The 17,500-nt window shown below is 42.9% G+C and overlaps 1 protein-coding gene across 4 annotated transcripts in view; it reads left to right on the forward strand.

Moving 5' to 3' along the window:
- Positions 1 to 17,500, forward strand: part of LOC133554655 (protein SON) — a 128,698-nt gene that overhangs the window by 22,851 nt on the left and 88,347 nt on the right. The window lies entirely within an intron of this gene.

Genomic DNA, 17,500 nt, shown 5'->3' on the forward strand with positions numbered 1-17,500 from the left:
GTCTCTACCGGCTTCACAACCTCACGGGCGGATAGAGACACACTCCTGAGCGGTAAGAAAAAACACAGCTGGGATTGCCATCTTGGTGAACGAGAGGTGGTGTAATCCTGGACATATTACTGGAAAGGAGTGTGTTTGTATGCTGGACATTGTATTTCTGGCAGTTGGAATTCGACCATATTATTTGCCAAGGGAGTTTACTTCTATAATCTTCATCCGAGTGTAGTCCTTCTGCAGACGAGGCTGCTGCTTACGACACCATTCATACCGCTGTTGCTAAGCTACAGACCAAACACCCAGATGCCCTCATTCTGATTTCGGGTGATTTAATCATGTTTCTTTGGACTCAGTTTTACCCACTTTCCATCAATATGTGCACTGAGCAACACGGGACAATAACACTCTGGACCTACTGTATGCTAATTCAAAAGAAACATACAGTGACACTGCCCTGCCCCCTCTGCGACGGTCCAATCACAATCTGGTGCTTTTAACACCTCAATATGTTCCTGCTGTGAGGAGGCAGTCGGTAGGCCCTGCAAGACTGTTTTGAGACCATACACTGGGACGTGCTCTGAAAGCCTCACGGGACAGACATTGACATCATCACAGACTGCATCACAGACTACATCAATTTCTGTGAGGACTCCATCATCCCTACAAAAACTGTCAATTGTTACCCAAATAACAAGCCCTGGATCACCAGCCAGCTAAAGGTGCTGCTGAATAAAAAGAAGCTACCCTTCGGATCCGGTGATCAGGACGAGTTGAGGAGGATACAGTGGCAGCTTGAAGTTCAACTGCAAGAAGGAAAACATGCCTACAGAAGGTTCTGTAGGCATGTTTTCAAAGCCAAACTCCAACAGAATAACACTTGTGATGTGTGGAAGGGCATGAAGACCATCACAGGCTTCAACAACAAAGCCAAACTGCTGGATGGGGATGTAGATAGAGCCAATGAGCTAAATTTGTTTTTCAATAGTGTGTGAATGTGAGTGGGAATGTTGTCTGTCTATCTGTGTTGGCCCTGCGATGAGGTGGCGACTTGTCCAGGGTGTACTCCGCCTTCCGCCCATTTGTAGCTGAGATAGGCACCAGCGCCCCCCGCTACACCAAAAGGGAATATGCGGCAGAAAATGGATGGATGGATGGATAGATTTAGCAATGCACCCCTTACTGGCCCTCCCATCACTACTCCTGTCCTCACTCCTCCCCTGAACATCAATCTACAAACTCCTTCACTTTTGCCTGCCAACGCTGTTTCTTATCCCCCCACTGAGAACGCCAGTCTGGTGTGTCTGACACCTGGACATGTAAGACGACAGCTGGAGAGACTCAACCCAGCCCTGGATCCTGTAGACTTGTGCTGCTCAGCTAACTGAGATCCTGCACTACATATTCAACCTGAGTCTGAAGTTTGAACGGATACCAGCGCTATGGAAAACCTCCTGCATAGTGCCGATGCCCAAGAATTCAATCCCATCGGGCTTGAATGACTTCAGACCAGTTGCTCTTATGTCTCATGTCATGAAGGTCCTTGAGAGAGACATGTGCTGGATCAGCTGAGACCCCTGGTGGCTCCATCCCTGGGACGGTGTGGCGCAGAGGGAGTGTGGGCGTGCGCAACCCGAGGGTCCCTGGTTCAATTCCCACCTAGTACCAACTTTGTCACGTCCGTTGTGTCCTGAGCAAGACACTTCACCCTTGCTCCTGATCGGTGCTGGTTAGCGCCTTGCATGGCAGCTCCCTCCATCAGTGTGTAAATGTTGAACTAGTGTCAACGCGCTTTGAGTACCTTGAAGGTAGAAAAGGGCTATACAAGTACAACCCATTATCCCCTACAGTTTGCATATCATCCCCATGTTGGAGTGGATGATGCTGTTATCTAGGGCTGCAACTAACAATTAATATGATAATCGATTAATCTGTTGATTATTACTGCAATTAATCGATTAATAATCGGATAAAAAAGACAAACTACATTTGTATCCTTTTCAATACTTTATTTAAAAAAAAACGCATACTGGCACCATGTCCTTTCGACTTGCCAAACATAACAATAACAAGGCAAGTGTTAGAAAAAATTTTTTTTTTTCTAAAGTGCACAATTGTCATGCACAATAGCAATAATTTTGCTTAGGGGAATTTCAAACCTGCCTACTACCTATTCCAACCATTCTGCAATGTTGGATACTGAATGTCTTTCCTCTAGTGGCATGGTCGTAAGGCAGATTGACTTCATGTTCCATTCGTCTCCAATCTAGTGGCATGTATTGCCGAGGTAGGCTTCCGTGGCTACACATGTCCACACATCACGGGTTAGAACTATTTTGCTCTGGGTGGCTTTAATGTCAGTTTACACAGCTTGAAATGTCTGCTTATGCATCCTCTCCATCAGTTTCGTAAAATGGGTCCTGGAGGGAAGAGTGTAACCAGGGTTGAGGACGTAAATCATTTTTCTGAAACCTTCATCCTCCACCATTGATAGTCGCCTCATGTCAGTTAGCAACATATTCAGGATAGCATCAGTCAATGCAGCCTCTTGCTTTGGTGTGCACACCTTCCTTTGTACCAAGTCGCTAATGCTGGCTTGTTTCTTTCTGAAATGAGAGAAACCATATCATGAACGTACATAGTAGCAACATTTACATGTAACTCAATACATACTTAGTTGATTTATTTAATAATTTCTGATGTAAAAGGCACATTTTTTCATATCATGGTCACTGCTGCCTAGTTTTTCTTGTTATATAGTTATTTTTACTGTTATATTTTTATTCTTATATTGCTTTTTTATTTTTATTCTTATTGTAATATTTTTTTCTTTTTTTTTTCCATTTGAACCCCCGTTATTTACTTTTTAAATTCGATGTCAATTCTGTACACTGCTGCTGGAATTTAAATGTTCCTGAGGAAAACTCCCTGAGGGAATCAATAAAAGTACTATCTATCTATCTATCTATCTATCTATCTATCTATCTATCTATCTATCTATCTATCTATCTATCTATCTATCTATCTATCTATCTATCTATCTATCTATCTATCTATCTATCTATCTATCTATCCATCCATCTATTTAATTAAACCACCACATTAAAAAAAAGCTAAATGAAATAAATGGACATTAAGGATGCAGCATACAACAATAACAACACCGAAATGTAACTTATCAGATCAGAACTGGGTCAGATATTGTACATGTTTCTGTTCTGAATAATAAAGGATCCACTTTAGGCTGCCTGTGAATAATAGTATGAAATATTCCTGCACCTTCATAACGTTTATATTACTCAAGCGTCACTCAAATATTATATAGCTTTACCGGGTCCCGCTACATTAATCCATTATGAAACCAACCTGAGATATTTCTGTCCGTTTATTGGCTTAAAAAAAATCTCCTCGTTAACAAAAGGTTAAAAACACACAAAGAAGGACACAACGGATCAATATACTATGGACTTAAAAGTTACGTACCGTGAGTTCTTCCCTTCATCCATGTTTCCTCTTCAGGTGCTGCCGAAGCAATGTTGTCCTTCGTGCCACGTATGCGAGGTCCATGCTGCTCGTTTTGCAGGAATGTAGTCTTTGAAGTCTTTAAAGTAAAGTGTTCCGACACTTTTGACGACTTAGGTCGTACACTTTTATACCTCGAGATGTTTCTCCGCTGAACTATCAGTAGAGTTTACCTACGCCATTTTTCGAATGTTTCCAAACAAAGCCGACGGCGTGGTCACGTGAGCTGGCTGGCTCACTGCTACATCATGAGACGTGGGCTCAGCGCAGCCCTGGCGCTGTTTTGTACTGTTTTTGTACTTATTTTGATTACTGTTTTTCAGCTGTTTGTAATGTTGCAGTTTATTAATAAAGGTTTAGGGGGGAAAAAAAAAAGTTTGTCTTAAGTCTAACTGGCGATCACCCTGGAAGAAAAGAGAGATACCAACAAGGCTCTCCCTCCCTCAATCCCTAGTCACTCAATCACAACTCCGTTTGTAAGAGCAGGACAACTCCCAGCAAAACCATCTGCAAGAGTGGAGGCAACCCTTCTGTACTCTGACTGGGACTGGAAAATGCAGGTTGACTTGGACCACAAACTCATCTTCCCACCTGAGGTCATTACAACCAGCTTCAGGCCTGACCTGGTCTTGTGGTCAACCTCCCAGAAGACTGTGTTCATTGTTGAATTAACTGTACTATGGGAAGCAGCAGTTGATGAAGCATATGAGCGCAAACAACTCAGGTATGCGGACATATCAGCTGAGGCAGAGCAACGCGGCTGACGTGCCCGAGTGCTTCCAGTTGAAGTCGGGTGCATTGGCTTCGTTGCTACGTCCACAACCAAGCTTCTAAAAGGATGGGTATTTAGAGGTCAGGTCCTCCGTCGGGCAGTCAAATTGCTGTCGGTTGCTGCTGAACGAAGTAGCAGATGGATATGGATCAAAAGAAAGGACCCAAACTGGGCTGCTAAATGACATCGAGGGGTAAAGTTAGAGGGTGGCACACTTGGTAAGACAGATGTATCTGTTGAGCCCTCCGGAGGTGTCGTGGGCCTATCAACGAAACACCAATTAAGGAGGGTGCCCACCTAAAGACCACAGTAAGGATGACCCCCCCCCCCCCCCCCCCCACACACACACACACACACACACTTAACTATAAGTGCTACTCAATCTGAGGGATTGTACCATCTAGTCCTATGAGCTGAAATATATATATGTGTGTACATGTGTGTATACATATATATATATATATATATATATATATATATACATATATATGTATGTATATATATATATGGGCTTCACGGTGGCAGAGGGGTTAGTGTGTCTGCCTCACAATACGAAGGTCCTGAGTAGTCAGGGTTCAATCTTTCTGTGTGGAGTCTGCATGTCCTCCCCGTGAATGCGTGGGTTCCCTCCGTGTACTCCTGCTTCCTCCCACTTCCAAAGAGATGCACCTGGGGATAGGTTGATTGGCAACACTGAACTGGCCCTAGTGAAAGAAGAGGCCTACTGGCGATTGACAGTACCCAACTTCCTGGGAAGCTTAAGTCCCGGTGCCTCCAGTTCGGCTTACTACCCCGGGTGATGTGGCTTCTGGCAGTCTATGAGGTGCCCTTCTCAACAGTGGAGAAGCTGGAGAGAAGATTCACCATCTACATCAAAAAGTGGCTTGGAGTTCCACGCTGTCTCAACACCATAGGCCTTTACGGTCGCAGTATGCTCAAGTTGCCCCTTACCAGTCTTACAGAGGAGTTTAAGTGTGCCAAAACACGACTGCAGTTGACCTTGAGTGAATCCAAAGATCCAGCGGTTAGGGGAAATGCACCAACATTGGTTTCGGGGCGCAAGTGGACACCAGCAAGAGAAGTTGAAAAAGCAACAGCAGCTCTCAGACATGCTGACATTGTGGGGAATGTTCAGCAAGGTAGAGGAGGCCTTGGACTTACGTCTAGTCGCCCTGCCTGGAGAAGTGCCACTGTGCCAACACAAAGGAAGATGGTAGTGGAGGAAGTACGGCGTCAGGAGGAGGCCTTGAGATGGGCCAAGGCAGTCACCCTTGGCAAACAGGGTCGGTGGACTCGGTGGGAAGGCGTTGAAAGAAAGAAGTTGAGCTGGAGGGATGTATGGGCCATGGAAGCAAGGAGCTTAAGCTTTGCCATCAGAGCTACCTACGATGTCCTTCCGACACTAACCAATCTCCAGCAGTGGTTTGGCGAAGATCCATCATGCGCCCTTTGTGCTAAGCCGGCCTCCCTCCGACACATACTCTCAGGTTGCAAAACCAGCCTCACTCAGGGGCGATACACTTGGCGCCACAACCAAGTTTTGAAGAGCCTTGCTTCCACACTGGAGGTAAAACGATCCAACATCAACGCATTGCCACCACCAACATCAAAGAACTCATGGAGAACTACCTTTGTCTGTGAAGGGATCACAGTTGCCGGGCGCAACGTTAACCCGTCAGAGAGAAGTCAGCTGTGTCCAGCACGCGACTGGAAGATGCTGGCAGATGTTGGCAAACAGCTGATTTTCCCCACCAAGATCGGCACTACCACTTTGAGGCCTGACCTAGTGCCCTGGTCTCCTTCCCACAAAAAGGCCTTCATTGTTGAGCTCACTGTACCCTGGGAAGAATCAATGGAGGAGGCATATGAGAGGAAACATTTGCCGTATTCCAAGCTTTCCGCGGAAGCTAAAAATCGTGGCTGGAATACTGAAGTCCGCCCTGTGGAGGTTGGGTGCAGAGGCTTCGTGGGAACCTCTACCACAAAACTGCTGAGGGACTTGGGAGTCAGGGGCCAGTGTCTGCGTACAGCAATCAAAGCCGCATCTGAAGCAGCTGAAAAGAGCAGCCGGTGGCTCTGGCTGAAGAGGAATGACCCCAATTGGGCCCCCAACTAGTGCATCAGGAGGTATGCGGTCAGGCAGACCAAAATCTGACTCACGGAACCAGACGCCCCTGCCATGCATAGTCCCCTGATATGTCTGCCAACAAGGTGACTCTCATGGCTAAATGGACTTGGGTCGCAAGCTCAGGTCTGATCATCCTGTAGCTGGCCGCCTCTGGAGAGGGTGTATAGTGTTAAAGGCCGAAACACCCAGTGACCCAGAGGAACACTACTAATGATGCGCACCCGTAAATTATTTTATCCTTCAGGTCTTCCATTCACGTTCACTGTTCACCACAAGTTCGCCAAGTGTATGTGCTCGCAAAGGATGCAAACACCTCATTCTGTTTTTTATTTGTTTTAGGAGTCTTTTTACGTGTTTTTAGGAGTATTCTTACGTGTTTTAGGAGTCTTTATGTGTTTTAGGAGTCTTGTTACGTGTTTTAGGAGAAATTAACGTTTTAGATGTCATTGTGCATCTCTTCGGAGTCATTTTATGTGTTTTGGAGTCGTTTTTAATGTTTTAGAAGTTGGTTCTTGTGTTTTTAAATGTTTTACTAGTCATTTTAATGTGTTAAGTCATTTTATGCATTTGTGTTTTGCACAAGAGGTAGAACATCTCACTCTGTGTTTTCTGGAATCTGTGAATGTGAGTGTGAATGTTGTCTGTCTATCTGTGTTGGCCCTGCAATGAGGTGGCGACTTGTCCAGGGTATACGCCGCCTTCTGCCCGATTGTAACCGAGATAGGCACCAGCGCCCCCCGCGATCCCAAAGGGAATAAGCGGTAAAAAATGGATGGATGGATGGATATATATATATATATATATATATATATATATACAGCAATGTTAATATTTGGTTACATATCCCTTGGTAAGTTTCACTGCAATAAGGTGCTTTTGGTAGCCATCCACAAGGTTCTGGTTGAATTTTTGACCACTCCTCTTGACAACATTGGGGCAGTTCAGCTAAATGTGTTGGTTTTCTGACATGGACTTGTTTCTTCAGCATTATCCACATTTTTAAATCAGGACTTTGTGAAAGCCTTTCTCAAACCTTCATTGTAGCCTGATTTAACCATTCGTTGACCACTTTTGACATGTGTTTGTAGTCACTGTCCTGTTGGAACACCCAACTGCGCCCAAGACCCAACCTCCAGGCTGATGATTTTAGGTTGTCCTGAAGAATTTGGAGGTAATCCTCCTTTTTCATTGTCCCATTTAAAGCATCAGTTCCATTGGCCGCAAAACAGGCCAGAGCATAATACTACCACCAACTTGCTTGACGGTGGGCATTGTGTTCCTGGGATTTCTCCTCCAAACATATTGCCGGGTATTGTGGCAAAACAGCTCAATTTTTGTTTAATTTGACATCACATGGACAAAGATAAGACCTTCTGGAGGAAAGTTCTGTGGTCAGATGAAACAAAAATGGCCAAAGTCCTGACTTAAACGTGTGGATAATGCTGAAGAAACAAGTCCATGTCAGAAAACCAACAAATTTAGCTGAACTGCACCAATTTTGTCAAGAGGAGTGGTCAAAAATTCAACAAGAAGCTTGCTAGAAGTTTGTGAATGGCTACCAAATGCTCCTTATTGGAGTGAAACTTACCAAGGGACATAGATGGATATGCCAAGAGCGTATCTATCTATCTATCTATCTATCTATCTATCTATCTATCTATCTATCTATCTATCTATTCATCCATCTATCTATCTTCTTCCGCTTAGCCGAGGTCGGGTCACGGGGGCAGCAGCCTAAGCAGGGAAGACCAGACTTGAGCACTGCTTAAGCCCTACAGAATGACCTCCAGCAGGCTACTGGTGTGAATGTTTCTGCCCAAACAGTCAGAAACAGACTTCACGAGTATGGGCTCAGGACCTGACGTGCTCACTGCTCGGAACCGTGGAGCTCTATTGGCACTTGCCATAGAACATCACAATTGGCAAGTCCGCCACTGGCGGCCTGTGCTTTTCACAGATGAGAGCAGGTTTACCCTGAGCACTTGTGATAGAAGTGAAAGGGTCTGGAGAAACCAAGGAGAGCGCTATGCTGCCTGCAACATAATTCAGCATGACCCGTTCGGTGGTGGGTCAGTGATGGTCTGGGGAGGCATTTCCATGGAGGGACGAACAGACCTCTACAGGCTAGAGAACGACAGTCTGACTGCCATTTGGTATCGGGATCAAATCTTTGCACACATGGTCAGACCCTGCGCTGGTGAAGTAGGTCCTGGGTTAGCAAAAGAGTATGCAAACAGTATCTGAAGGATGAAGGAATTGACACAATTGAATGGCCCTCACGATCACCTGATCTAAACCCGATAGAACACATCTGGGGACATAATGTTTCGATCCATCAGACGCCACCAGGTTGCTCCTCAGACTTTACAGGAGCTCACTGATGCCCTTACAAATCTGGGAGGACATCCCACAAGACACCATCCGTCGTCTCATTAGGAGCATGCTGCGACGTTGTCAAGCATGCATACAAGCACGTGGGGGCCACACAAGATATTGAAAATAATTTTGAGTTGCAGAAATTGAATTTAGGCAAAATGAACAAGCCTGCCACACCATTTTTTCACTGTGATTTTTTGGGGTGTCTATATACTCTGCCCTCTGACGGCTGAAAACTTTTATTTCCATCAAAAGATGTGGCATCCTTTTGTTCCTGAGACATTGAACTGTATAGATATCCGACATTTCTTTTTTTCACCATTGAAATCTGATGTGTTTTCAAAGTGTTCCTTTAATGCCATAGACTCTATTGGAAACGGTGACAGCTCTAAAGTCATCCTCCTGCTTCCTCAATGTTTTCCCTATCAACTTCTTTAAGAATGTTTTTGACTGCCTATCAACAGACGTATTGCAAATAGTTGCAAATAGTTAATAATTATTTTCAATCGGGCAATTTCCCAAAGGCTTTCAAACTGCAGTCATTAAACCTCTTCTAAAAAAGCGGAGCCTAGATGCCTCTGTTATCAACAACTACAGACCAATTTCAAATCTACCATTCATAAGTAAAATAATTGAGAAAGTTGTCCTCCAACAACTAAATCACTTCTTGGCTTCTACTGTCTGCCACAACAACTTCCAGTCAGGATTTTGACCTCTTCATAGCACAGAGACAACCCTTCTTAAAGTTATAAATGACATCCGTCTAAACACAGACTCTGGCAAAACTTCAGTATTAATGCTATTGGACCTCAGTACTGCATTTGACACTGTCGACCACTCAATGCTTATGGACAGGTTGGAAAACTGGGTGGGGTTCTCCGGCACAGTTTTAAGCTGGTTCAAGTCATATCTACAAGATAGGAACTATTTTGTTTCCATTGGTGACTTTGTATCAGAACCAACCAACGTAACGTGTGGAGTCCCCTAAGGTTCAATTGTGAGGCCGACTTTATTTAACATCTATATGCTCCCACTAGGACACATCATGAAAAATAATAACATTGACCATCATTACTATGCCGATGACACCCAAATTTATGTAGTGCTATCACCAAATGACTATCGCCCCATAGATCTTCTGCGCCAGTTCATTGAGCAAGTCAAACACTGGATATGCCAAAATTTCCTACAACTAAATGAAGACAAAACTGAGATAAATGTTTTTGGTGCTGAAAAAGAAAGGTTTAAAGTCATCCAACACCTTCAATCACTGTCCCTGGAAACCTCAAATAAAGCCAGAAATCTTGGGGTTATTTTAGATTCTGATTTACATTTCGACAGTCACATCTAATCAGTAACAAAATCGGCCTACTATCACCTCAAAAATGTAACAAGACTTAGAGGGCTTATGTCAGCTCAAGACTTTGAAAAACTTGTACATGCCTTTATTACCAGTAGGCGACACTATTGTAATGGTCTCCTTGCAGGTCTTCCCCAAAAAAACTGTCAGGCAGCTACAGCTTGTTCAGAACACTGCTGCTAGAGTTCTAACAAAGACCAAAAAATGTGAGCACATTACACCAATTCTTAAATCCTTACATTGGCTCCTTGTACATAAGAGAATTGATTTCAAAATCCTCCTGCTCACATATAAATCACTACATGGTCTAGGGCCGAAGTATATCACTGATATGCTCCCACTATATAAGCCCTCTCGATCAGTAAGATCTTCTGAGACCATTTTGTTAGTGGTTTCCAGAGTAAACTCAAATCAAGGGAGAGCATCATTCAGTTACTACGCAACAAATAGCTGGAATAACCTTCCTGAAGATGTCAGACTTTCCCCAACTGTGACTACTTTTAAAACTAGACTGAAAACGTTTATGTTCACCTTAGCTTTCATCTAAATCTTTTAATCTTTTAACTTTTAACGTCCACACTGTTTTTATTTGTATTGTCTGCATCTTAATTTTGCTTTTATTTTCTTTCATTTCACTTTGTTGTCTGTGAAGCACTTTGAGTCTGCCTTGTGTATGAAAAGTGCTATACGAATAAAGTTGCCTTGCCTTTAATTTTTTTAAGTAGTGTATATATATTTGCATATATGTAATTTTCATCATAGGTACACTTCAACTGTGAGAGACAGAATGTGAAAAAAAATCCAGGAATTCACATTGTGCGCATTTTAAAGAATTTATTAGTAAATTATGGTGGAAAATAAGTTTTTGGTCAATAACAAAAATTTAACTCAATACTTTGTAATATAACCTTTGTTGGCAATAACAGAGGTCAAACAATTACTATAGGTCTTTACCAAGTTTGCACACACAGTAGCTGGTATTTTGGCCCATTCCTCTGTGCAGATTTTCTCGAGAGCAGTGATGTTTTGGGGCTGTCGCTGAGCAACACGGACTTTCAACTCCCTCCACAGATTGTCTATCGGGTTGAGGTCCGGAGACTGGCTAGGCCACTCCAGGACTTTCAAATGCTTCTTACGGAGCCACTCCTTCGTTGCCCGAGGGATCATTGTCATGCTGGAAGACCCAGCCACGTTTCATCTTCAAAGCTCTCACTGATGGAAGGAGGTTTTGGCTTAAAATCTCACGATACATGGCCCCATTCGTTCTTTCTTTACCACGGATCTGTCGTCCTGTCCCCTTAGCAGAAAAATAGCTACAACTCGCCTCCTCTACCGGAACCACAGCAGCACCCTGCTGTCTAGCCCTCAAAAGCATCTCTCTGCCTGCCTGACATGGCTGTCCCTCCTTGAGGCAGTAAATGAGCTGGTCCTCACTCCCATCAGCTGACACCGTCAGACCACACACCTTGTAGGGTACCAGAAAGCAACAAGCAGCTATGGCTACTGTTTGCAACGCACGCAAACTCCACACGGCCAGCCAGCCTACGTTGAATGAGTTGATCAGAGTGTCCCGATCCAGAGCATCCCAGGCTCCCAGGACCCAGTCGACCAGAAGGTGGCGGGAAGGGGCTATCAGGTTCCCTGACTTGGTGTAGGTCTTGTCTTAATCACCAGCCACCCAGTTATCATAGTAGTCACAAAGCTGCGCTTTGAAAGGGCCATTCCACACAACATCGGGGGCCTGCAGGTACTTTGTGCAACATCCAGCCATTGTAAGGTTGTAGCCCCTTTTGAGCTTTGCCTTCGTGGCCTCGTTGATATGGCACGAGTTCCATGCAAGTAGCCTTAGTCCGAAGTAAAATTTCCCCAATGCCCTCTGGAGCCAATCCTTTGTCAGGTCATCATTAAACCAGCCATTCTTGGAGGAATCAATGATCACCCCGGGGATGCTCTGCAAAGCCTTTACATTACGGACAGCACCTTTAAACACAATGTAAGGCTTCAGCTTTGTCCCGTCTGCTTTGGCTGCAAGCGCCACCGTGACGCGTGCCTTCTCGTGGCCGGTGGTTTTGAGGCAGATGTAGCGGGCGCCCCTCTCGTTGACCGTACTAAAACCAACCATGTCAAACCAGACGGCTGTTTCATCCCTGGCGATGATATTCTTGGGCTGGATTTGCTTGGCCTCTATCTGTTTAGTAGTGAAAACGAGGAAGTTGTTCCGACGCAGGAATCGATTGAGCCAGCCACTCGTTGCACTAAACACCACCCCAGTGTCTCTCGTGTCACTCGCGGTGGCATACAACTCCTTGGCCTCAATGCAGATCATTTTGCGGGACACACGGTGGTTCAGTCCACGAAGGTGATGTATCCACTGACACAAATTAGCATCAAACTCGTCGCTCACTTTCTTCCTACCTCCGCCAGATAAGCGAGCCCGTTTTCCATCGATTGCCGACTGAGATAGTAGTTCTCCCTTTTTTTTGTTTCCATTCGCGTACACGCTTTGGGTCAACGTTAAACAGCCTGGCCGCTACCAAACCAGAATTCTGCTCCACATACTTTACAACCGCTAACTTGAACTTTAAGTCAAACTTTCTTTTCTTCTTCCCCCTTAAAGTATTCCCGTCCATTAGTTGTGGTGTACCGCTATACAACGGCTATTATTAGGAAGAGGCGTTTAATTCACAAAATGGGCTCAGACCCGGGGCGGCTATCAAGACATAGGCGGTTATTTACCCAAGGGTATTTACTTGGTAATATACGGTATATATATACAGTGAAGAAAATAAGTATTTGAACACACTGCTTTTTTGCAAGTTCTCCCACTTAGAAATCATGGAGGGGTCTGAAATGTTCATGGTAGGTGCATGTCCACTGAATGAGAGATAACCTAAAAAGAAAAAATCCAGAAATCACAATCTATGATTTTTTAACTATTTATTTGTGTGATTAAGCTGAAAATAGGTATTTGAACACCAACATTAACACTAGAACTCCCAGGGAGAAGCCAGTTGGCTTTTCTACCTATAAAACCACAGGTCAGCCGATCAGCTGGAAACCCCTCCTTTTGTTATGTAAACGATTGCAGTCACACGAGCCATTATGGCCACATTTTTCATTAGCATTGCAGTGCCCCTTGAGTTGAGTTGAGTTGAGTTTGAATTTATTTCTAATATGCAAGCATACATCACAATTTCCAGTTTCTCTTTTCAACATGTTCGAAAAGGAGTAGGAAGAAGCAGAGCTTATTTAATCATACCCCTTTTCTTTTACATAACAGTTGCTAAACTTTTGTACACTTCTTGTTCACAATGTATTCAGAATACACTCCATAAGTAATCACAATAAAAATAAATAAATAAATAATTGGTGAAGTAAGTTTTAGTCCATACGATGAGATAAGTAAGATTATTTTGAGAATGCAAGAATGAATGGGTGAATAAATTCAGAATGTTTATCATGGTTCTTCTTTTTTGTACTTTGTAAACACAGTTGAAGAGTTTCTTGAAGTGAATCATATTAGTACATGGTTTGATTGCTTTGCTTAATCCATTCCATAGTTTAATTCCACATATTGATATACTGAAGGTCTTAAGTGTTGTACGTGCGTACAAATGTTTTAAATTAAATTTTTCTCTAAGATTATATTTCTCCTCTTTTGTTGAGAAAAATTGTTGTACTTTTTCAGGATGCAGGTTATAGTTTGCTTTGTGTATAATTTTAGCTGCATGCAAATTCACTATTTCGTGGAATTTCAGTATCTTTGATTCAATAAATAAAGGGTTTGTATGTTCTCTATATCCAACATTATGTATTATTCTAACAGATCTTTTTTGTAACACTGTTAGTGAATGAAGTGTACTTTTGTAGTTGTTTCCCCATATATTTACACAGTAACTCAGATATGGTAACACTAGTTAACAGTATAGAATATAAAGTGATTTTTGGTCTAGAACATATTTGGCTTTATTCATTATTGACGTTTTTCTTGCTACTTTATGTTCTATATTTTTACAAGAGATTTCCAGTTCAATTTATCATCAATTATTATACCTAGAAATGTGGTTTCATTTACTCTTTCAATTTCTATTCCCTCTATTTGTATTTGTGTTTGACTTTCTCTTCTACTGTTACCAGATAGCATTATTTTTTTTTACTGATTTTCAATGATAGTCTGTTTTGTCAAACCATTTTTTTTAATTTGTTCATTTCTTCTGTTATTATTTGTATTATCTTCTGTGTGTTCTCTCCTGAACAAAACACTGTTGTATCATCCGCAAATAATACTGACTTTAAATCTCTTGTAACTTTACAAATGTAATTTATACAGAGATTAAATAGTTTAGGTCCTAGTATTGATCCCTGAGGTACACCACAGGATATATTTATCGTTGTAGAAGTGTGTTCGCCTCGCTTCACGTATTGTTTCCTGTTTGTTAGATAACTTCTTATCCAGTTTAAGACTAACCCTCTGATGCCATATCGTTCTAGTTTTTTGATTAAAATATAGTGATTAATTGTGTCAAATGCTTTAGTTAGATCCATAAACACTGCTGCCACACATTTTTTACTATCTATTGCATTGGCAATTTCTTCTGTAATTTCAATTAAAGCCATTGAAGTTGTAACATTAGCTCTGTATCCATATTGGTTCTCTTCGATTATTCTCTTTTTATTTATGAAACTTTAATCTGTTATTGAACAGTTTTTCAAAACAATGTACAAATTCTAAAATAAAACAAATCAAATACGTTTCTGGTGTATCTGTTTGAAAAAAAATGTTCCAAAAATAAATCATTATCTTGTACAGATATCAACTTGATGAGCAATTATGTAAATAACTGGTGGGGCTAACACAGATTTTGAGTGTTTTTTTTTTGTTTTTTTTTTATTATGTGGTTCTGTTCTTTTACTTTTCCTATGTGTCTGGTGCGGATGTTGGAAGCCCAGTGTTGTAGGTTCCTGATAACTTCTACATCAGCTCCTATCTGTTTCTCCCTCTCCCCCATTCTGTCAAGGTGTTTTGAGCGAAGTGGCCCAGTGATTGACCGTTTACATAACAAAAGGAAGGTTCACAGGGGGCCTTCCAGCCGATCGGATGCCCTCTGGGTTTTATAGGTAGAGCAAAAAAATCCTGGGAGTTCTAGTGTTAAAGGCCTACTGAAATTAGATATTTTTTATTCAAACGGGGATAGCAGGTCCATTCTATGTGTCATACTTGATCATTTTGCGATATTGCCATATTTTTGCTGAAAGGATTTAGTAGAGAACATCGACGATCAAGTTTGCAACGTTTGGTCGCTAATAAAAATGCCTTGACTTTACCGGAAGTAGTAGACGATGTGCGCGTGACGTCACTGGTTGTAGAGCTACTCACATCCTCACATTGTTTACAATCATAGCCACCAGCAGCTAGAGCGATTCGGACCGAGAAAGGGACAATTTCCCTATTAATTTGAGCGAGGATGAAAGGTTCGTGGATGAGGATAGTGAGAGTGAAGGACTACAAAAAAAAAGTTAAAAAAAAGTTTTTTAAAAATGGGGCGGGCAGTGAGAGCGATTCAGATCTTATTAGACACATTTACTAGGATAATTCTGGAAAATCCCTTATCTGCTTATTGTGTTACTAGTGTTTTAGTGAGATTATACGTTACCTGAAAGTCGGAGGGGTGTGGCCACGGGTGTGGTGACCGCCTGCGTCTCCGGTGGGAGGAGGTAATAGTCTGCAGCTGCAGGAGGACGCAAGCTCTGCTTATGTCTACGGTAAGAGCCTATTTATTAGCACAATTTTCTCACCTTAACCTGCCGGTTGACATTTGGTCGGGAACCATGCTCGCTTGACCGCTCTGTTCCATAGTAAAGCTTCACCTTCGGGAATTTTAAACAAGGAAACACCTTGTGTTGCTGTGTTTGTGTTGCTAAAGGCACCTCCATCTTTGTCCTTTGACTTCTCCATTATTAATTGAACAAACTGCAAAAGATTCAGCGACACAGATGTCCAGAATACTGTGTGATTATGCGATTAAAGCAGACTACATATAGCTTGGATCAGGCTGGAAAAAAAATTTCCGCTACAACCGGTGACGTCAAACGCACGCGTCATCATACCGCGATGTTTTCCACAGGACACTTTGCGGGAAATTTAAATGTACAATTTAGTAAACTAAAAAGGCCGTATTGGCATGTGTTGCAATGTTATTATTTCATCATTGATATATAAACTATCAGACTGCGTTGTCGGTAGTAGTGGGTTTCAGTAGGCCTTTAATATTTGGTAGAGTAGCCTTTTTTTTTGCAATTACAGAGGTCAAACGTTTCCTGTAGTTCTTCACCAGGTTTGCACAGACTGCAGGTGGAATTTTCGCCATGTCCTCCACACAGATCTTCTCTAGATCAGTAAGGTTTCTGGGCTGTAGCTGAGTAACACAGACTTTCTGCTCCCTCCAAAGATTTTCAATTGGATTTAGTTCTGGAGACTGGCTAGGCCACTCCAGAACCTTGATATGGTTCTTACAAAGCCACTTCTTGGTTTTCCTGGCTGTTGAAAGACACCGCCACGACTCATCTTCAATGATCTGACTGAGGAAAGGAGGGTTTTGGCCAAAGTCTCACAATACATGGGTGCAGTCACCCTCTCCTTAATACAGTACAGTCGTCCTGTCCCATGAGCATAAAAACACCCCCAAAGCATGATGCTTCACAGTAGGGATGGTGTTCTTGGGAAAGTACGCATCATTCTTCTTCCTCCAAACACGCATAGTGGAATTATGACCCAAAAGGTCAATTTTGGTCTCATTTTAGGTCATTGACCAAGACCTGCCGTGTAGCCCTGGGCTGATTCCTCACATTTCTTAGCATCATTGAGACCCCACGAGGTGATATCTTGCATGGGGCTCCACTCCGATTGAGATTGACAGTCATGTTTAGCTTCTTCCATTTTCTAATGATTGCTCACCAGGCTGCTTGGCAATTGCTCCGTAGCCCTTTCCATCATTGTGGAGTTGTACAATTTTGTCTTTGGTGTCTTTGGACAGCTCTTTGCTCTTAGCCATGCTGATTGTTTGGGTGTTTCTGATTGTATGGAGTGGACAGGTGTCTTTATGCAGCTAACGACCTCACACAGGTGCATCTGATTCAGGATAGGGACGGTGTGGCGCATTGGAAGAGTGGCCGTGCGCAACCCGAGGGTCCCTGGTTCAAGCCCCACCTAGTACCAACCTCGTCACGTCCGTTGTGTCCTGAGCAAGACACTTCACCCTTGCTCCTGATGGGTGCTGGTTAGCGCCTTGCACGGCAGCTCCCTCCATCAGTGTGTGAATGGGTAAATGTGGAAGTAGTGTCAAAGCGC

Source organism: Nerophis ophidion, linkage group LG06, assembly GCF_033978795.1.
Source record: "Nerophis ophidion isolate RoL-2023_Sa linkage group LG06, RoL_Noph_v1.0, whole genome shotgun sequence".
In the NCBI taxonomy this organism is placed as follows: Eukaryota; Metazoa; Chordata; class Actinopteri; order Syngnathiformes; family Syngnathidae; genus Nerophis; species Nerophis ophidion.